This window comes from Nelumbo lutea, chromosome 1 (assembly GCF_056320005.1).
Source record: "Nelumbo lutea isolate HS-2025 chromosome 1, American lotus-T2T, whole genome shotgun sequence".
NCBI classification, from domain to species: Eukaryota; Viridiplantae; Streptophyta; class Magnoliopsida; order Proteales; family Nelumbonaceae; genus Nelumbo; species Nelumbo lutea.
Genome location: NC_142684.1, coordinates 163,450,854 through 163,473,977, shown reverse-complemented (window position 1 = coordinate 163,473,977; position 23,124 = coordinate 163,450,854). Strand labels below are relative to the sequence as shown.

Below are 23,124 nucleotides of genomic sequence, written 5' to 3'. Positions count from 1 at the left end.
ATATATATATATATATATATATATATATATATATATATTTAATTAACCTTGTCAACTTAGATGAGCATGTAGAAATCTTTCTGCAGGGACCCATTTAGTGGTGGGTCTAGATCTCTAAACCAGAAGGCAGAAGCTCCAAAAATGTTTTAGTGGGTTCGAGGTCTTCCAATGTACTAAACTTTTCTTGTAAGCAAAGCTGTTAATTCGATATATACCATACAGTACTGAGTACAGAAGCTGTGGGGGAGAAGGAGAACCCACTTCAACTTGGGAAGCTAATTAAGCTAGCCAGAAAAATACGGTGATGCTCTCTCTTACAAAGAATGGGGGACAAGTCCAGCTAGCGAAGGCCAGAAGTAAGACAATGAATGCTCAGTTCCTTGTCCATAGAAGCAATTTCAACGGACATTGTTCAGGTGGGTCTTTGACCTTACATACACAAGACATTAAAAATTTTGGTGGGTTCTTCAGACCTTAGATTGTTTCACAATCTTTTTTCTGGGCTACGGAAGATTGTTCATTTGGGCCTGTTCATTTTTGGAGAAGTTATTTTATTATTTAGAGTAAATTACAAAGACCCCTGTACTATAGGGGTTAGTGACAAAGACCCCTCTTTGTTTTGTGACAAAGACTCCTTGTATTATGACCGTGAGACAAATACCCTCCTTCCGTTAAAATCTGTTATTGTAATATTTTTTAATTTTCATATTACCTTTTTAATAATTATTCGGAGAAAAATATTGTTCATTTTCTCCAACCTCGAGACACGAACAGCAGTGGGATAACTGTTGCAGCGGCGGCGGACTTCCTAAGTCCACTCTCTCCCCGATCTCTCTTCTTCCACTTCCCCTTTATCTCCCCAAAAGACCCTGTTTGTATGGCAAGGTCTTCTTCTTCAACTCAGATGCCACCCGGTTCACCGTGTAACGCAACTCGTGAGCTGAAACTGGCCCTCTTCTCCTCGAACTGGAGCTGTCGGTTGACCGGAAGCTTGAGGATTGGGAAAAAATCGAATACAAAGGCAGACATGAACTTTGACGAATCGATCCATCTCCGCCTCTTGCCTTTGCAATTCCCCATCGATATCGTCATCAAGGAGCGAGAAAAGAGGTGAATCACCTGAAGAAGCCATACGCCTATCATCCAGGGACAACCCCAAACCTGTGGAAACCGACCGTGTTTGCAAGAAATCCACCGAAGATATCTGGGAGTTGTTCTCCAAGAAATCCTGTTCTTTTAACCTTTTCTTCTTCAGCTCCGAACCATTCTTCCACCGCATACCGCCGCCACCACAATCTGTTGCCGGAGTCGGAGCAGGAGCAAATCCGGCCACATGAACTAAAAAAGTAGAAAAAAATGAAGTAAATAACTAAAATATTTTACAAGAAAAATAATGGAGATGAAGAAAATCTCTAGAGAGATTGGTTATAGGGAGAGATATATTGGGGTTGAGATTGATCGGCGAAATTTGTGGAGTTGAAGGTGATTGGTGATGACATTTGACCATCCATAGATAACAAATTTCTGGATAAAAGAAATCAGAAAAAAAAATTCAAAGAAGAAATAAAATAGCATAAATCATTAAAAAACATAAAAAAAAAACAATATCTATATATGATTCCGTCGCTTGACCTTCTGAAGCTCTTTGAAACAACAGAAAATCTTTTAGCCTCCATTTCTTGCTCCCCTTCAAAGACGACGATGATGTAGAAGAGGATTTTGAATTTGACGAAGCAGATTTGGTGCTTTGTTGTTGCTCTTTTTCTTCCCATGCAAACGTAGAAACACCCCTGCAGACGAAATTCGAACCAAAGAACCTTTCTCTCCCTCGACCGTGTTCTAATCCTTTATGCGCTTGCTCTATTGCAGCTGCGAACGAGTCAAAGTCTTTCTTGTGTAGCGGGGATAACGCTTCACGGATTATCCTTTTCCCCTTCAAGATATGTGATCTTGGGGACCTCGGCAATGAAACAACGCTCTTCCAAGTAGCAGACTCGTCAACTCCGCTAGGAATCTACTGTAACCGAGGAGGAAGTTTTAAAGGTTTAATGACGCCTCTGTCAAAGAATTCATCGGCGGCGAGCGAAGCTGTCTCTAACTGACCATTGAAATCAAAGGCGAAGTTGTCATCATCGTTCTGGGTATCGCTGGATTTCAACTTTCAAGGCTTCTGTTCCCAGTCAAATGGGATGACCGAAGAAGAGCCACCCCTGCCACCGGTGCCGTTGGTGATGGAGAATTCTAAAGCCACTATAGATTGCAGCTGCCCTAGTAGGACTAGTGGGAGCGCTGATGTAGGGGGAAGAGTAGGCGCTGTTGAAGTTGAAATCCATGCCGCTGGATGGTGCCGGTATCACCACCTCCATTATCGAGTTTGGAATTCTATCCTTATCTCGCTCAATTGAGAAGCTGAATTTCAGAATTTCAGAATTTCAGAGTTTTTATAAGAAAGAGAGAGAGAGAGAGAGAGAGAGAGGGAAAGGGAGAGGAAAGAGGGGAGGAAGAGCAAATGGCAAATGGGCATCAGAGTTGATTGACCAACAAATGAATTTAAGAAGAAGGTTGGTTGCTTGTGGTATAGAAAGAAGCCACCTTTTTTATTTCGTTATTATGATGTCCACAGCATCGTCGTCGGCAATCATTGGGTCAGCTACGATGGTGTTGGGACTGAGTTTCGTGCTCAATATTTGCTATGCTTTTCTTCGAGAAGAAGAAAGGGGAGGAGAGAAAGGGGAAGGAGAAGAAGAGAGATCAAGGGAGAGAGGGAGAACTTCGGAAGTCTGCCTGCTATGAGATCGGGGAAGATGAATAGTATTTTTCTCTGAATAGTTATTATAAGGGTAGTATGGGGATTAAAAAATATTGTAAGGCGGATTTTAAGGAAGACTAACGGAAGGGGGTTTTTGTCTCACGGTCATAGTACGGGGGGGTCTTTGTCGCAAAACAAAGTACAGGGGATCCTTTGTTAGAGACCCCATAGTACTTGGGGTCTTTGTAATTTACCCTATTATTTACTTGTATAAAATGCAGTTACCCATGTTCTTTTATTTTTCAGGTAAATAAGAAAATGATCTTTTTAGCCATAAAAACCCATTATTAAAAGGGGCAATATTGCCTCATCTATGTATTGTCAACTTCCTTAGGTGGGAAAGTTATTTACCCACTTGGGACATGGGTATCACTTTATGCCCAGGTACTAGGAAAAATAAATTTTCCCCCACATAAATCTGAAAAAATAACATGGGTATCTTGGTCAATGGGAATTAAAATCCCATTGACCACGGCCCTTGGTACCATGAAGCTAAGTTATTGGGCAAAGGAGCTCACAAGAAGCATGGTTGAAGATAGGGTTTGGATCCAAAAGCATTTGAAAGAGAACTCCCAAAAACTCTCACTTGTTCCAACTACCATTTAATTCCATCTCTAATGTATCAAACTTAATTAAGTTTAATCCCATTGAGATTTTCTCAATCTATATACTATTATAAAAAGTACGAATGAGGGAGTGGAATTTTTCTTGACTAAAATGCCTATAGTGTATTTAATTCATCTCTAATTATGAGGTTGAAAGTGTAATTTCAATTAATGCTTTTAATCTCCTTTAACCCTCTCTCATTAAGTCTTATATTTAAATTATTAACTTTCATTCTCTCTTATTAAATCCTATATTTAAGTTATTTTTCACTAATAAATGCTACTAGTTACATCTATGCCCAATAGTTTTAACAATATAAACCCATATATTTTAAAACTTACTCAAAAATAAATTCATTCTTTATCCAAGTGACGAGTAAGCAATTCAACCATTAGTATCAAATTGATCAAGCCATGAAGTGATAGTCAAATAATTAATTTTTTAAATAGAAATAAATATAGAAAATTACAAAAATGTATAAAAATTAGACACATTTATTATATTTTTGTTAATCAAATTGAAAAAGTGTAATAATCAATAATTATTTTTAATGATGATGAAAATGAAATACATAATCTAAAACTAACTAAAACGAAATTATTTTTTGTTTTGGCAAAGATCAATAGTTCAACTTATGGGTCAAATGTGTCAACCTTTAATGTCATAATTAAATAATAAAAATTAATAAAATATAAATACATAAAATTGAAAAAAATATATAAATTTTACAAGAAAAAAACATTGGGCTCATGTATAATATCATACATTTATTTTTTACATACGTAAAAACAAAAAAAAATATAGAAAAAATTGAATACATCTATAATTTTATATTTACACTACTATTAAAAATACAAATAAGATTGTGGAACACATCTATAAGTTCTAGAATCATCATCTAGAACTGCCACATGCATACTTGCTAGTTTCCAAAAGTGTGAGAATAACAAGGCTACCAGCAGTGCAATCCATTACACTAAATGCTGCCACTCCACTCATAAGCCCGATTGTTTTAAGGGTCATTTATTAAAACATCCCCTATAGTTTGATGGATTTACTAAAACCTATCCTATAGTTTCAATTTTATTAAAACACCCCTATAGTTTGCAATCAATTTACTTAATTGGCCTTCCATTAGATGATAATGGAAAATAACAGTCTTGACCCTAATATCCATTTGAATAAATTTAATTAAAAGAAAATAAAAATACCATTTTCCCCCTAGTAATACATGAGCAACTACTCTATTTATCTCTATTTTATCAATTTGGTTTTCTTTACAAAGAAGTATTAGGGGTACTTTTGGAGTAATCAATTGTAGGTTCGTGCCCTTAAACATTTTCCACTCAATTTAGGTGACAATGTTACTATTTTCATATGGTAAAAGAAACACTTCTTAATGAAAGGCCGATTAAGTAAATAGAAAACTATATGGTAGGTTTAAGTAAATTTGTAAAACTATAAGGGATGCTCTTGTAAATGACCCTTGTTTTAAATATTTGATATTTTGGGTCTAGTAAAACTATTCATGTTTTCTAAGAACATTGATGGGATAAAGGACATGATGATCAGATCATCCTTACTAATTTAGATGCAATTGGATTATAAGATTAACTAGCGGAGGGACCCTACTTCGTAGGGGTTGGAATGGAACCGTCGACTCGTTGACCTATTCTCTGGCCAAAAACTATTGAATCGGTCAATGATCCATTGACTCGAGCGGTTAAATCGCCGACCCGTTTAATGGTTTTTGGCCACTTTTTTATTTTTTCATTGGGAGCCATCCAAGCATCCGTTTTCATTTTATCCTAATCTCGTTCCCTAGCCAAAAATTGTTGAATTGGTCAACGACCCATTGACCTAAGCGGTCAAACCATTGACCCATTCAATGGTTTTTGGTCATTTTTTTTAATTTTTTTGTTGTCAGAACAGGCCATCCGTTCAAACTGAACAGTCGAACCGTCGACCCAAAAACCAGTGGCTAGAATAGTTCCGTCTTCAGGTCATGAGTCACATGCTCAAATGACATAACACGTATGGTACTGCTTAATGGACCTTAGACACTCAATTATTTGCCTGTATTTTTTTTTTGTCAGAATGGGTCATCCGTTTTTTTTTTTTAATTGGGTACCATCCAGGCAACCAGTTCCATTTTACCCCAATCTCAGTCCCTGCCCAAAAATTGTTGAATCAGTCAACAACCCATTGACCCGAGTGGTCGAACCGTTAACCCATTGACCCATTCAATGGTTTTTGGTCATTTTTTATTTTTTTAATTTTTTTTATCAGAACGGGTTGTTCGTTTGAATTGGACGGTCTAACCATCAACCTGAAAATCGATGGCCAGAACGGTTCCATTTTCGGATCGTATGAGTCACACGCTCGAATGACATAACACGTATGGTACTATTTAATGGACCTCACAAACTCAATTTTTTGCCTATAATTTTTGTTGTTAGAACGGACCGTCCGTTCAAACCAGATGATCAAATCGTTAACCCCAAAACTAGTGGCCAGAATGGTTCTGTAATTTTTTGCTTGTAATTTTTGTTGTCAGAACGGGCCATCCATTCGAACTGGACGGTCAAACTGTCAGTTGTCAGAATGTTATTAACAATATTTATCAATAATAGTAAGTAATTGTACTATTTAATTAAATAATCATTAATGATAGTTTTAATAATATTATTTAGTTATTTTTAATATAACAGTAAATATTAAATTTATGAATAGGATTTATTAACAATATTCATTAAATTAATAATTACCAAAATTAAATTAAATTAAATTAAATTAACAGTATTTATCAGTAATAGTAATTATAATATTTAATTAAATAATCAATAACAATACTTTTAATAACAGTTTTAATTATTTTTAATATAACAATAGTTACTAAATTTATTAACAGTACTTATTAATAACAATATTTATAATAACAGTAATTATTAATTATAATCACTAATTATAATTTTATTAAATTACTGTAATAATCAGTAATTATAACAGTAATTACTGTTATTAACAATACTTTTAATAACATTTTTAATTATTTTTAATATAACAATAATTACTAAATTTATTAATAGTATTTATTAATAATAATATTTATAATTTTAATTTAAACTAAAATTATAGTAAATATATATTTATTAACAATATTTATAATAACAGTAATTATTAATTATAATCACTAATTATATATTTATTAAATTAATGTAATAATCAGTAATTTATTAACAGTATTTTTTTAATAACAGTATTTATAATTTTAAAGTAAATATCTAGTTATTAACAATAGTAATAACAGTAAATAACAGCAATTATTAATTATAATCACTAATTATTTATTTATTAAATTAATATAATAATCAGTAATTATAACAGTAATTTAATAATGGTAATTACTGCTATTTATAATAGTAATTAATAACAGTAATTACTGGGGTGCTTTCACGTGAGAATTTACTCGCACGAGTAGATTCAATTTCCTGCAAGGTGAGAGCACCCCTATCATATATATGTGTGATTCTATCATATATAACTACAATGAGAAACAGTGAAGTGGTTTCACATCAAGAGTTGGCCGGGAATATGTTGTTGTTTAAGTGACCTCACATCAAGAGTTGGAGAAACATATTGGATTTAACCTGTTTATTCTTTTTATGGGAACCCTTTGTCATCCAGCTGAAAATGCGCATGGCCTACAGCAATATTATAGCCATGGAGGATCCAAATCCATTCATGTTTGGATTTTCTGTCTTTATCAAATCCAACATTGAAGGGTTAGGCCGTACGTGAATATGCTGGAGCTTATCAAATACTATTCGCTTTACTCTTATTTTGGAGGTCCTTATCTCAATTTAAAACTGGAGAAATGAACTTGTCGTGTAGGAGAACACTTATCTAATTCATTAGACTAACGAATGAGACATTAATTGGAATTGATCTTTCTGTGTTTTGGCCTTTCGAATATTAAATTAATCAAAGAAATTTATCTTCACAAGTAGGAAAATGTATACATGACTGGTAGATTTTCCAAAGTGCTTTACATGTGTTCCACTTTGTGACCTGCTTGCAGATAAGACAAGACAAGAAGAAATGAGAAGCAAAATTGAAGGGCTAAGACTAAGACAATCCCACTTGTTCTCAATAAGTGTTTTAATTTTTCCACTGTGTTGTTGTCAAGTGTCAAATAGGTTTATTATTTATTTCTTTCTTGGACCATAATAATTGTCAATTGTTATGACCTTGTTTGGAGATTTTTTTTTTTTGAAGATCAAGTGGTTCATATAACATGTTGGCTCTGATCCTCATAACATGTAACGTGTGGCAATTTATTTACACAGATCCTGATCACTTCGGAATTAGATAGGGATCAATCTATTTCGCTGGGTCGACCGGTTAACCCCTGCTAGAACCACTACTCATTGGTCCAACCGTCCAAACACCGACAGGAGTGATCATTGATCAAGCTCAATGCCGATGGAAGGCGAATCATGTATCTTATTGTATGTTTTGGTCTCACTACACCTATTTACAGGTGTTTTTGGATCCCATTTATTTCAATAAAAAAATTTAAAAAACATTTCCAAAAATCAAATTTTGAGAAAAAAAAAAAAAAAAAAAAAACATTAAGTGGTTAGTTTTTAGTACCAATACGCCCCTGCCAATACACGGGCATATCAATACTTTGAACCTTGGACTTTACCGCTTAGTTTAGTTTATTTTCTTCGGTTTGCTTTAGTTGCTTTTTAATTGTCTAACACTCGTTCTCTTAAATTTATCATAACTTTTGAGTGTGTCTAGATAACCCCATGTCATTAAGTTTTTGTTTTCCAAAACTCATCATCCGCTAGAGCACCGTTAGTGTACATAAACAGAAATTGTCTGCATCAGCATAAATGCAATTTTCATGACTAAACTGCCCTTGAATGGCAAGTCAATAGGGGTGTAAACGAATCAAATTTGAATCAAATTAGGGCAATATCCAAATTTGAATCCGATTAAAAAAATCTGATATCCGAATTTGATTCGATATCCAACGAATATTGAAAATTAATATTCGAATCCAAATCTGATAAATATTTGAATATTCGATTCGATTCAAATTCAACCAATTAATTATTTTAGGTAATTAATAAATATATAAAGTAAATATTTTATATATTATATATAAGAATTAAATAATTTATCGAATCAAATTAGGTCATTCAAATTCAAATCTGATTAACTATTCGATATGAATAGGATATCCGAATTTGACTGATTAGATATTCGAATTATCCGAATTTGATACGATTATGTTGAATCTCAAATTTGGAATTGGATCTTCAAATACCGTTGACACCCCTACAAGAGTAAAATGGTAATTTATTGAAAATGGATTGAATATAACAAATACCCCTACTGGGGTATTTCTGAAATATTGAAAATGGGTTGAATATAACAAAGGGTAAAATGGTAATCTATTAACACTCGTTAACCTGTTTAATGTTAAGTTACTAACATGGGGTTCCTTGAACGTTTTGAAAAATTGTGGTTTGTTTAAGAGAAATGCTGAAAACTCATGGTGAGTTTTAGACAATTTCTCTTTTTCTTATATTTTTCACACAACACATTACAAGGGAATGTAAAATTTAAAACTAATTGGAAATAAAAACTATTTTCCTATTTTCACTTATTAAATATGATATCTAAGGTATATTCTCTCATTAAATCCTATATTTAAGATATATTTTTCTCCTCATTAAATTTTGCTAATTAAATTCATAACATTAATTTTAATAGTATAAAAATAAATATTTAAAAAAATAAATTTAAAAACAAAACCATTTTCTTCCCTCCCAATGATGGGTAAGCAATTCTATCATATGGGGCCAAATGGGTTAATAAATAATGTTATAATTAAATAATAAAATAAATTAAATATATAATACAAATAAAAATAAAAGGAATTGGGCATATCTTTAATATTGTATATTCATTATATTAAACAAAAAAATTATGAAATGCAAGAAGTATTCTTATTTATGTTGAAAATGGAATGCCAAATTTAAAATCAACCTAGAAATGAAACGATGCCATAGTCAATTAATATAATTTTTTAAAATAAAAAATACAAAGAATCACAAAAAAAATAGAGAAACATTTGGGCACATATCTAATGTTATATATTTATAAAAAATAAAATATTGGGTATATATCTAATATTATACATTCATTATATTTAACAAAAATAAGTATTATACATAAGAAATGATTTTATCAATGATGAAAATGTAATACAAAATTTAATGTCAACATAGAAATCAAACTAATTTTCTTTTTGGGTGGTGGGTTAGTGGTTTGGGTCAAATGGATTAATCGATAATATGATAGCTAAATAGTAAATCTTTAAAAAATAAAAAAGTACAAGTAATCAAAAGAATATATAAAAAAATTATATATTAATTATGTCATAAAAGTTAAGTATGATAAGTAGAAATTGTTTATATATTGTAGATAAAATATATAACTTAAAACTAATCCCAAAGCAAAGCTATTTTCTTATTTAGATAGTGGGTCAATGGTCCACACCCAACTTTTCAAAAAAAACTAATGATGTCATAATTGAATAATAAATATTTAAAAAAAAACATAGAACAAAGAAATGAAAAATGCAGATTTTTTTAAAAACGTTTGGAAACATTTCTAATGTTCTATATTCATCATATTAAATAAACATAATTGTTAAATAAAAATTATTTTTATTATGATATAAATGGAATGCAAAAAGTTAATAATAATAATAATAATAATAATAATAATAATAATAATAATAATAATAAATGTTATTATAATTTAAAATTTCTACGTGCATTTGGACATTTATAACAAGCATTTATGTTTAGTTTTAATTATATTGTTGTTTTTTTTAATTCTATCTTAACTATGATGTATCTAAAATTCAAGTAATTAATATGAAGAAAATTTTCACATGCAATGCACATGCTTAATTACTAGTATATATAAAGAGGATTCAAATCCTACCCTTTGTGTCCCATTATAGGTGTCTTCACTATTAGCCTATCACACCATTTTCTCTTAAGAGAGATATCACTTATGTGGTGATGGGTTTGAGACGGGACGGATTTTGGTAAATTGGGATGAAATTATGCCTTTGAGATCAAAGGTGTTTAAGCAGATTTGGAAATATGAAGAGCAAATTTCACGGCTACCCTACCTGTTACCATCCCTAGGGAAAGATGCCAAGTGTCCATCTTTGACTATTGGGTTATCGATTTCCTTTGATTGTTGAAGTCAACACTCAAAACATATGTGGCGGTCTTTAGCGAGTCCAGATTTCCTACTCAATTTTCTATCCACTCTCTAACCACCGTGAATTGCAGTCTTACATCTCTCAATTCATAATAAAGATGTGTGGCTCCAATTCACAACGGATAAAGAATGGGTAGGAAATCCCAAGTGATCTTTAGCAAGAGTGCAACTTGTACAGGTTGGGGTTAGGGCTTTGTCAAAATTTGAATGGACCTGACCTGAAGCTTGAACCTGAAACAATGTAAAATGTTAATTGAGGCCAACCTGAATTGCAATCCTGGTCTTTAGACCTGTCTTGGTGTATAACTAACACCATTGCTAATTGCAAGGGTTACTGCGTTGTATTCCAAATATCTGGGTGAATATCTATAAAGAGGCAAATAATTCTGCTCATTTCCTTGTCAAATTTGCTCTTACTCAAAAATTTTTACTTGGGAGTTGGGACATGGATCCAAACTTCTTGTATTACTATATTCAGACTGATTGTTCTTCACCGAGATGCTTTGGGCTTCAAAAGAAAAAAAAATTAACTCAGTATCACAAATACTCCTAATTCTTCTTAACAGTGAAGCTGTGGCTACAATACCACAACGGATCTGTCTCTCACTCTCTCTCATATACGATAATACAAACATATAGAGTTGAATGACATTTATCAAATTGGATCACTTTGAAAGGTAGAGATAAGGTCAAACCAGTTGGGTGATTCTAACGAATTGCTCCACATCATGTTGCCAGAAAAAAAAAAAGATGTTCTAGTCATAAAAACACTAAGGCCCTGTATGCATTTCGGTAAATTACTTATTCAGGTAATTGTTTCCTACAAAAGATTGGGTAAGTGCATTTACCCATATTTTTTTATTTCTCATATAAATAAAGTAATGACCATTTTATCCATAAAAATCCATTATTACAAGCGGCATTTTTGTCTCTTTCAAGTATTGGCAATTTTCCCCTAAGGTGAGAAAGTTATTTACTCACTTAGGCCGGTAAGTGATACTCAAGAAAATAAACTTTCTTTGGTCCCCACATAAATATGAAAAAAGACCAACTTTCCCCCTAAATCCAGAAAAAAAACGCCCCCTAAAACACATATAGAATACCTCTATATCGTGTACTGAATCGAGTACTTAATCTAAATGAAGCTATTTATTCTCTTATAGAATTTAGTTTAATAAATTCGCATTCACTTGAAAGACAAATGGGATAAGACCAACTTTATTGAATAGATTTTATTACGCTTTATATTTCAAGTTGTTGATAACTTGATATCATATGGAAAGGAAAGGGAACTACGGAGTACTGCTTGTGATGAACCCAGGCCCAGCCCAGTTAAAATATAATGGGGCGGGCCAGGCTTATGCCTAATTTAAGCCCAAGAGAGCTCGCCCAATCCCAATCCACCAAACACCAATTTGAATCGGGTCCTGAATCACCACCTGAATTTCATTTCATCATAGCTTGTAACCGTGAAAATGACAAATATTACTCGCCATTTTTGTTTATTTTACTAGTTTCTTTATTTCACAAATAATATTTTTCACATGATTGCATACATTTGCATATTAACTTTAGGAAGGAATGTAGACGTTCATAGCATCATCCTTTAAAACATAGCCCAAACTCATGTTAGGCCCCAAAACCCGGACCATTCCATGGTCCGCTGAATCTTCAGCCTGGCTGAGCTTTATTGGGGACTTGGGGTTAGGCCAGGTTGGGTTCGGTTCACCCGGACCCACATAAATGGAATCGGCAATATTCAAATGGCATTGGTTATAGACCAAGGATTAAGGTATCGATGCGAAATTCCCGATATGGGATGTATCGTATTCATATCCATGATCATGGATATAGGATACGCTAGATTGGATACGAATTCTACGAGTCATGTGTATTGGTATGATACGTCTTCGAATCGGATTGTATAGCATCGTATCGATGGATATAGTCCGATACACACTGATATGGAGGTGTATTCGTGTCTAGTTTGACAAAATTGTATATTGAGTACTTTTGGATTGTTTTTCATCTTTAATACAAGTTAAAAAATAGTACTATATAAACAGAAATAAATTATTTAAGATTTAATTTTTCCAAAAAATTTAATAAAAACTAAAAATTATAAAAATAATATATTTCATCTACCTTAGATTATTTATATATTTTATTTTACACATAATTATATGTTAAAAATGAAAACATAGTAATTATTTGAAAAAATAGCTATTTATAAAAATACTAAATAAATAAGTTTTCCCAACAAAATTAATGGAAAACAAAAAACTATAATTATAAAAACTAAAATGAATAATTTAATATTTAATTTTCTCAAAAAAATTAATAAAAACTGAAAATTAAATATAATTTATTTTATCTACCTTAAATGATTTATTTTTTTATTTTACAATTATGTGTAAAATAAAAGCATTATATGTTTAAAATGAAAACATAATTATTATTTAAAAAATAGTTGTTATTTAAATAAAGTATTAAATTAATAAATATACCAAAATTTTAATAAAAATAGAAAATTATAATTATAAAATTGAAAGAACGATAATTATTGTACAATGTTTGAATGTTCTAGAGTTCCGGTATTGTTTATTGTAATATTTCTCTTCATATAACCTAATGAAGTATGCATTTCTCATGTGTTTATATCTTATTCATAGATAATTCAGCTTTTGGTTTAGTATGATTAATGTATTTATGTGATTCATATGCATTTCGCTAATGTATCCAATGTTTCTATATTTTTTGTTCATATCCATGTGTTTTCAAAGTGTATCTGTATCCGATTTATCCTAACAAAAGAAACATAATAAAAGAAACAATGATTTAGAGGGTGTTTGGAACCGTGGGTGTCTATTCAATAAATGCTGCCACATAGGTGCCACTTTAACAATTCCCCTCTCATGCTCTTCTGTATGCATCGAGAATAACCCAAAGATGAGAGGGTGCTTGGAACCATCCCTTTTATTATTCTTGACGCGTATGGAAAACCATGAGAGGGGAACTGTTGAAGTGACGCCTATATAGTAGCGTTTATTGAACAAACGCCCACGGTTCCAAACACCCTTTAAATCATGGTTTCTTTTATTGTATTTGTTTAAATTCGGTGCCATAGTAAAAGCAAAACAAAACAAAACACTAAAACCGAGTCCAAAATATAGAATCCATTAGATTCATGGGATAAAAAATTCAATTCCCTCCAATTCTAAATCTCTCTTTATCCAAACACAATTTTTATTAACTAATCCACTTTTGGATGTCAAGATTGAATAAAATAAAATAAAATCCTAATTTGGTTTTCTTATAAGTTCTTGCATTAATCACAAGTTTACCTACCGTGCCGCTTCTGGGTGTCTAAAGATAAGAATGAGGCCATTTTAGATTTTTGTTCTTTGTTTTTCTATTATTCTCTCTTCTTTATTTGTTTACTAGTGGTGATTTATGCGATGCGTGGAATACTATAATTTTACCTTTTTACATGTAGAATAGTAGAAAAAATGTTTCATTTAGTTGATACCTTATCTAGTTAGTTGTAGTAAAGACCTGGGTTAGGACAATGGGTTACCTCCTATTGTGTGGCCCTAAAAAGCCAAAAAATGTTCTCAACATGAGATTAATAACCAAGTTAAAAAAACAAACAAGTTCAAAATTAAACTGATGAAGATAACCAAAAGTTCACATTATGTGCCTTCTTACTACATTTTATTATTGAACCAAGAACAACCCATTAAACAAATCTACATTAAAATAAACTAATGGAAACAAAGGGAGAAACCTAAACCCAAGGAGGGAGTAAAATAGAGGGAAAAACCTGATAACCCAAGGAAATGAACATGATTTGTTTAGATTGGTCCACCCCATTTACTGGTGGGAAAATTTGGCTTCAAGCTAAGGTTCATATTTAGGTTGACCCTTAACCTAACCCAACCCATCTAATTTACACCCTAGTTTATTAGAGAGAGTCAAAAGGGATTAAGAAATATTTAAGAGGAAAATAAGGATTTAATGGAGATGGGAGATATTACAAACATTAACTATTAAAGTGAGAGAGAGATTTATTAGAGAGTAAATTTATGAGAGACAATAAAGACCCATGAGGTTTTTAATGATTTAATATAAAAATAAATATGTACTTGTGTGAGAAAGGAGATATGTTAGGTGTGAGCTTTGTGGTGAAACGTGAGAGGATCCTCACCTCCCTTTCCTCTTTCTATATATAGATTTATCTGTTTTTGCTTGGCCATTTTAGGTTTTCAAGCAACGTTCCCATTGCATATATATCCAAAGAGTTCACATCTCAGCATGCATTGGGAACCTCTCCCATACTTGTCATTGGGAGATGTTTCCAGTACATGGTTGGGATGTGTTGTGGGGCACCCGTGGGTTGCAAATGTGATCTCATATCCAAAGACCAAAGGTGAGGACCATATCTAATTTACCCCTCCTAAGAGAGAGACCCTAGATTATGTGGGGCCAACACAAGGGGTGTAACTTGGATGGGCTTTGGTTGGATTTTTGTCAAAATTTGGATGGATCCAACCCAAAGGACTAAGCCCAAAGCAGTGTAAGGTGGTGTTTGGAACCAATGCCATTTCCTAACAGGCGCTTTCTCAAAAAACGGTGTTATTTAAGCATACTGTTTTCTCAGAAAACATTTTCAAAGGTGTTCTATTTGGTACTATTGCTGTTGCTGCCACATAGGTGTTTTTCAATGCCATGTCAACATACTATTGCTAGAAATAGTAGAAAAAATAGGAAAACACCATCTTAAACCACATTTTTCCATATTTCTAAGACATGGTATGAGAAAACGTGTTTCAGAAAAATGGCTAACCAAATAGCGGATGTTATCCTAAAAAACGGAATTCTGATATGACAATGATGTGGTGTCGTTTTCTGAGGGAAAGGCATTGATATGACAATGTCAAACACCTACTAAATTGCTAATTAGGGCCAACCCAAGGTACACCCTTAGACCAACATTGGGTAGTGGAGCAACTTCATCCAAGCCAAAACCATACGCACACTTTTTCATTATCTCACGGGTTGAATATATAGGTTTGATGAAGTTGGAAGGCCTCTATTTTCAATCATGATAACAGAGAGTGTTTCCTCTTGCTAATTTCATCTAAGCAGATTGGACATATTCCCATTACAAGCTCTTCCCATGTGACAAGTTTTTGCCATAAATCCTCTCTTGTATAACATGCAAAAACATTTAATTCTTTCATCAGAATTTACCGCCTCTAACATTTTCTTGTTTTTAATTATTTGAAAGCAATTTGAAGGAAAGGTACCTTGAACTTGTTTTTGTCCTCTCTTTAATATTTTTAATATAAGTACTGCCCCACATGTAGGATGGTGTTTGGAACTGTGGGCATTTATTAAATAAACACTGCTACATAGGTGTCACTTCACCATTTCCCCTATTATGTGAATCCGTACACACAGGGGCTTACAAAAGTAGGCTTCGGTTTATATGCATGTCTACTGTTGGGGAAGCTTCATTTTAGTGCTTCCCCCAATGGATATGCGTTTATTCACTATTTTGCTGATGTAGTGCATAATGGCACCTAAGTGTCACTAAACGGGTTCATTATTGTTTTTTCTCAATTTTCTAAATAAATCAATTACAAAATGTTTAGTCAATAAACATCCACAGTTCCAAACACATACTACATCTTGCCTTGAACTTGTTTTTTTTCGCATCTTGACTTGAACTTATGTCCTTGTTTTCTGTCGTAACTAATATAAATGCTATTTGTTTTTTAGTGGAGTTATTTTCAGTTTTGAATTGTTTGAACCAAAATCTGCTCTGTACTTCTTTAGTAGGTGTTCGGGATCAATGCCTTTTTCTCAATAATGGTGCCACATTAGTGTCACATCATAAATCTATTTTATGAGAAAACGCATGTTGTTTGGTTAGTCATTTTTCGAAAAATGTTTTCTCAAAAAATGCCTTAAAAATCGGAAAAGGTGTAGTATGAGAAAACATCATTTTTTATGTTTTCCCGTGGATGCGATAACAATAGTGTGCTGATGTGATATTAAAAAATGCCTATATGGCAACAAATGATACTAAATAGAAAATTTGAGAAAACAACATGCTTATACAACACCATTTTATGAGAAAATGCCTCTTAGGAAACAATGACGATATGAATAGTATTTGATGAGGGGTGATTTGGCTTGACCTGATAAACAAAGGACACGTGGACGCGACTTGCCAACCAAACAATGACTCAACACTTCCCACCATCTTGAAAAACTAGGGCACCTCAGGTACTTCAGTCACTCCGAATAGTATCGAAGCTAGGGGGCCTCAGTGACCGCATGCATCGAGGTGACATGTAGCAGATTCTAGAAGCTCGCCAGTTGCCCCCGGGCCTTTCGGGATCATATCACATAACTGTAGGCCTTATCCTCGTCCTGTCCAAATCGGATGGACACAATAAGCCTTATCAGCTAGCACGTTGGCACCTTTCGAAATGGAAGAACTCCTACCACCCGATCCAAAGATCCCGAAGAGGCTCCTTGGAGCTCACGACAGCTCAACTATATAAGGCCATTAACCCCATAACACCAGGTACGCACAACTATTTGCTCACTAGCTTATTCACATTCAAGCTTTCAGCTCGCTACTAGAGTACAATACTAACTTAAGCATCGGAGCGACCTCTCCAGGTTAGCCACCTCGGGTTCTCTGACCCGTCTTCTTGCAGTTTGAGCTAGCTCGCGAAGTAGCCAACATCCAGGTGACCTTCCAGCTAGGAGCTTTCAGATCTTGCACCATCAACTAGCGACATTTGTGGGATCTACAATCGAAAAGCCAACCTTCATACCCTACTACTTCTCTCATTCAATGGATTATTTGCATTCAAGCTCTCTGCTCGCTACCAAAGTACAATACTAACTTAAGCATCGGAGTGACCTCGCTGGGTTAGCCACCCCGGGTTCTCTGATCCATCTTCTTGTAGTTTGAGCTAGCTCGCGAAGCGGTCAGCATCCAGGTGAACTTCCAGCTAGGAGCTTTAAGATCATGCACCACCAACTGGCACCATCTGTGGGATCTATGATCGAAAATCCAACCTTCATACCCTACTACTTCTCTCATTCAATGGCTTTTACAAGCAACACTGTGAAGTGCATTGAGATGATTGTCTCTAGGGGATAGAAGCAGACTACGGCTAGTCAGGAGTTTCCCAAGGTCTGCATCGGTTAGTTCACCATCCCCCTCACTATTTTGGGGATTCCTACTATATCAATATAGCAAACTCAATAAAGAATCCAACCGTTGAACATTCCCTTGCCCCAGGTAAGTGCTACTTTCTCCGTGCTGAAGCCCTTTGTGGTCCTTCCTGGAGTTGGGCACCAGCAATTCGATGAGTTGGTCTAGAGTGTTTGAACCACACAACTACAGATGCAACAAATGCACCAGTTCCAGCAGTATTACTTCTATCAACAGTACCAGCAGCAGTTTCCACCACTATAGCCGAACCAGCAACAAAATCAACACCAGTGACAACATGATGCGAACGGTATACATAGAAGACCTGCCTTGGCCCAGCATTCTTGAGGGGGGGGGGGGGGCAGAAGAGATCGTTCCCATGTTGCAAGCGGATGCAGCTCATAGGGTAGAGCGTTAGGGTTGGTACGTTATTATCGACGGATGGTTGTACAGGAGGTCCTTCACGCTCCCCTATTTACGTTGCTTGTGACCTTCAGAAGCAGATTGGGTGCTCCACGACATTCACGAAGGACTTTGCGAAGGACACTTGAGGACAAAGAACTAGCCCAAAAGGCACTAAAACAAGGGTATTACTGGCCCACCATGAAAGCAGACACACTCGAGCTCATCAAGAAATGCAATATCTATCAGAGGCACACCAACATCCTTCATTAACCCACTGTCGATTTGAAGTACTTGACTAGCCTGTGGTCATTTGCACAATGGAGGATAGATATCCTCGGACCATTCCTGCCGGCAACTAGGCAGAGAAGATTCTTGGTCGTGGCAGTTGATTGCTTTACAAAGTGGGTGGAGGTTGAGCCCCTGGTAACAATTACAACCCGGAATGTGCAGAATTTCTTTGGGAAAAGCATAGTGTGCCACTTTGGGCTACCCAATGTGTTGATTTCGAACAACAGGAAGCAGTTCTAAGACATCAAGTTCAAAACGGGTGCGTTGAAATGGGGATCCAACAGAATTTCACTTCGGTTGCACACCCTCAAGCGAACGGATGGGCCGAGGTGACAAATAGGGCAATCCTCCGTGGACTAAAATCTCGCTTGGTGCAAGCTAAGGGGCTATGGATGGACGAGCTGCCCTGTGTCCTCTGAACCGGGAAAATACCTTTCAACTTGACATACGGAATAGAGGTTGTGATCCCTGCTGAGATCGAAGTACCGACTCTGAGGCTTAACACGTATGACAAGGACACAAACGATGACAAACTCTGAACTAACCTGGACCTAATTGAAGAAGTACGGGACCTGGCCTATATTCGGATTATGGCCTACCAGTAGTGAGTAGCTCAGTACTATAACGCCTAGGTCAAGAAACATTAGTTTCTAGTTGGCAACCCGGTGCTTTGTAAGGTGATGGTACCTGAGCTCGGTGTAGGTAAGCTAGGTCCAAACTAGGAGGGTCTGTATAGGGTGAGACGAGTGTTCAGAGAAGGCATGTAATGATTGAAGGGAGGTCAGTACCCCGAGCATAGAATGTTGACAACCTGAAGATCACCGAGCTAGATATCTGCCAAAAAATTAACTAAGTCTAGAAGATCACCGAGCTAGCCAAATTACAAATCAAGGAGTGGACTATGAGTCATTTCCAAAGCCAAAGGGCCATGACGACCGAGCTAATGACCTCGGTGTAACCTAAGACCTAGTCACTTTGGTATGGGCAACCTAAGACCTAGCCGCTTAGGCATGGCCAATCTAAGACCTAGTCACTTCGGCATGGGCAATATAAGACCCAGTCGCCTCTTCGGCATGGGCAGGCAAGAAGTAGCTCGTTTACAGGCAAGTCGGGCATATACCCTACATTGCCTGCTCACTTCGACGTACATTGACATCGAACTATTCTTATGTCGAGCTCGCCAGCTCGACACTTCAAAATAATCCACACTTAGAAAAATTTTTGCAACATCAAGATTTTTGCATAGGGAGGAGGACCAAAAGATTCGATTCATTCAAGGTGCAGTTTCAGTACATTCAAGAAAAAGAGAAATAAATACATAAAAAGGAAAGTTATAGCTAGTTAATCAAGCTCGGAAACTCGGGACATCAAGTATTTACGGGAGGTCCAAGAAAAGAGGCAAGTAAAGTCAGTCCTTCTGGGGCTCCTCACCCCACTAGCAACATCCCTAGTGGACTCCTCACCCCACTAGCAACATCCCTTGTAGGCCTCAACGGATTTACTTCCGGCCTCTTTGATCACATCGCTAAAGATAGCCTCGCACTCTTGCAGAAGAGCTTGAAGATTCTCCTTGTCCTTTTCTATATCCTTCTTTTCCCCCATTAGTAGCTCGATCAGTTCCTTCTAAGTCTATGCGTCTTACTCCAGCTTATGGATTTGACCAAGGGCCTTGTTCATCTCGCATTGAATGCTCATAAAGGAGTCTTCAGCTTGTAGGGCTCTCTTCAAATGTACATTGAATTTCTAAACTAAAGCATGAATCATGGAGTTCACCTACCGAAAAAGAAAAAATAAATCCTAAGTATTGAAAAAGAATGAGAAAAAGCACTGTTCGAGGTTTAGATACATACCACCATGCAGTGACTAGCGGCCTTATGCCTGAGCTCACCGGTCGAGAGTTCAGAAATCTTAGCGACCTTTTCCGTGTAGATCACTTCCTTGCTCTTGAAGAGGATGAATTTCAGGTTCATGATGCTTGGTGGCACTTCGGAGCCCTCTCCTGATGAGCTGGCTCTGCGAGCAGCTTAAAGCTCGGACGCCGAGATCTCCTCAAGCAAGCAAGGCGGGGAATCCTTACTGCGGTCTTCCTCGACCAAGTCGATCACTAGAGGCTCCTCGGTGACAACAACGTCAGCGTTTGGCGGGGCAACGTTCTCTTGAGAGCGGGCCTTCTTGGATGCCCTCCTCTTCTCCTTCTTCATTCTCCTAAAGAGTTCACTTGTGGGGATATCCTCCAAGGCTCCTGTGGAAAATAACAGTGGGATTAGCCAAGGTAGTTAAGGGCGAATTCAAAATAGAAGATAAGTGTGTGCACTGAGGTGGTGACCTACCAGGAGGACTCAGCCTGGTTTTTATGAGCTTTTCTTTGGACAAGAAGTCTTCTAGCTTCGATCCAAGCTTCACCCAAGAGTGGACTTCTGCCTTTGTCTCCTTGTCTAACTTGATGCGGGGGTCCTAAATGGTAGGCCTCCAATGAGTTGGAAATGGCCACCCCATGGTATTACGAACTACAAAGTAGCACTTCTTCCAGGCTGGGACTTTACTGGGAAAGTTGTGCAAGATCTTGTAACCAGGTTGGGGAGACATGTAGTAGCTACGCCTCTGCTTCGGGAGGACATAGGCAAAAATCCTTTTAATGGACCAGGTCGAACTAAAGATGTCAAGGGTCAAGGGCCTATTATAGTCATGGAAGAGGGAGATGGTGCCTACAATGTTGCAGATCGAGTTGGGGTGGAGCTGATCTATGGCAATGTCAAAAAACTTGACGACCTTAATGATAAATGGGTGAAGTGGGAAGTGCAACCCGGCCATGAGCTGGTCCTCGAATACCACAATCTCATTGTGATCATGGTCCCAAGGATACCTTCCTAGGGGAATGCTATACACCAGGTCGTCAGGGAGCCTATAGCGAGCAACCAGGGCCAGGAGCCTAATAGTCGTCATTGTCGAAGGGCCGAAGCTATAGCCCCTGAGTGCGGCACGAGGTGGAGGCCCCCTTCCTAGAAGCCTTTGTATTCTTGCTGAGGTGCGTCCACCACACACCGAAGCACTCACCTCGGTGGGATTCGACTCTTTAGCCTGTGCCGAGGTCCCCACTTTGACTCCGGCGGACTCCTCACTCAAGTCAAAAAGGCTACCCGTGCTGACACTAGACATACTGAACTAATTGGAAAAAGACAAGAAAGAAATGGAAACAAAGACAAGATGAACTCACCAAGAAACCAAAGAGAATGGATGACCTCGAACACAAGGGCAATTGGCACCGACCTGGAGACAGATGCTCGACCTCAAGGACTTGGATACGTGATATGTGGCAAGAAAAATGGGCCCCCTAGGCCCCCATTTATAACCACCATGCTTGGGGTTCGACGGCCAAGATCTGCACAATCCTACGGCTCTCATGGAAACTAGTTGCATGCTTACCGAGATCAAAACCGGTTGAGCATGCACTTTGGCGTCTGTGAAGCCTATAAACTATGTTGCCCACGCATCCCCGGTATGTGATCTAGGTTATCCTGATCGAGCCAAGTGAGTCAATGTGGTCTGGCCAAAGAACTGCCCTCCTGACCAAGAGAACTCAAGCCAAGTCCACCTAGGCTTGTCATGAACTCCCCGTACTAGGTCTGGACCCTTGACACCGGGAGTGGGGGGCAACTGATGAGGGATGATTTGGCTCGACCTGATAAATATAGGACCCGTGGACGCGACCTGCCAGCCAGACAATGACTCAACACTTCCCACCACCTTGGCAAACCAAGGCACCTCGGGTACTTCAGCCACTCCAGATAGTACCGAAGCCAGGGGACCTCGGTGACCGCATGCGCTGAGGTGATATGTAGCAGATTCTAGACCTCGGTAATCATAGGCATTATCCTCGTCCTGCCTGAATCGGATGGACACAGTAAGCCTTATCAGCTAGAATGTTGGCCACCTTTCGGAACGGAACAAACTCCTACCACCTGGTTCGAAGATCCTAGAGAGGTTCTTTGGGGCTCACGCCAGCTCAACTATATAAGGGCATTAACCCCTATAGCACAATGTATGCGCGATTATTTGCTCATCAGCTTATTTGCATTCAAACTTTCAGCTTGCTACCAGAGTACAGTACTAACTTAAGCATTGGAGTGACCTTACCGGGTTAGTCACCCCGGATTCTTTGATCCATCTTTCTTGTAGTTTAAACCAGCTCACAAAGTGACCAGCATCCAAATAAACTTTTAGTTAGGAACTTTTAGATCGCACACGATCAATATTCATATTTTTCAACTTTATATATTACAAAATGTTTAAGAAATGAATAGATTTTAGGTTGAACACTAAACCATAGATTACGATCATCAACAACCATTTAACGGGTACTGGTTGAGAGATCATATTACAGCTAGTAGTTTGATTAAGATTTTTTTTTTTTAGGTAGAAAATCAATCTACAAATGAAATGGTTAAAATAAATTCGG

At 36.5% G+C, this 23,124-nt stretch overlaps 1 pseudogene across 1 annotated transcript; it reads right to left on the bottom strand.

The window, feature by feature from the left end:
• Positions 1-534: 534 nt before the first annotated feature.
• Positions 535-20,270, bottom strand: LOC148878853 (uncharacterized; annotated as a pseudogene). The gene is made up of 4 exons (XR_016108095.1): positions 20,171-20,270; positions 18,166-18,233; positions 1,633-2,158; positions 535-1,338 (listed from the first exon to the last, which is right to left on the bottom strand). The product of XR_016108095.1 is annotated as an uncharacterized LOC148878853 (transcript).
• Between the last annotated feature and the right edge of the window lie 2,854 nt (positions 20,271-23,124).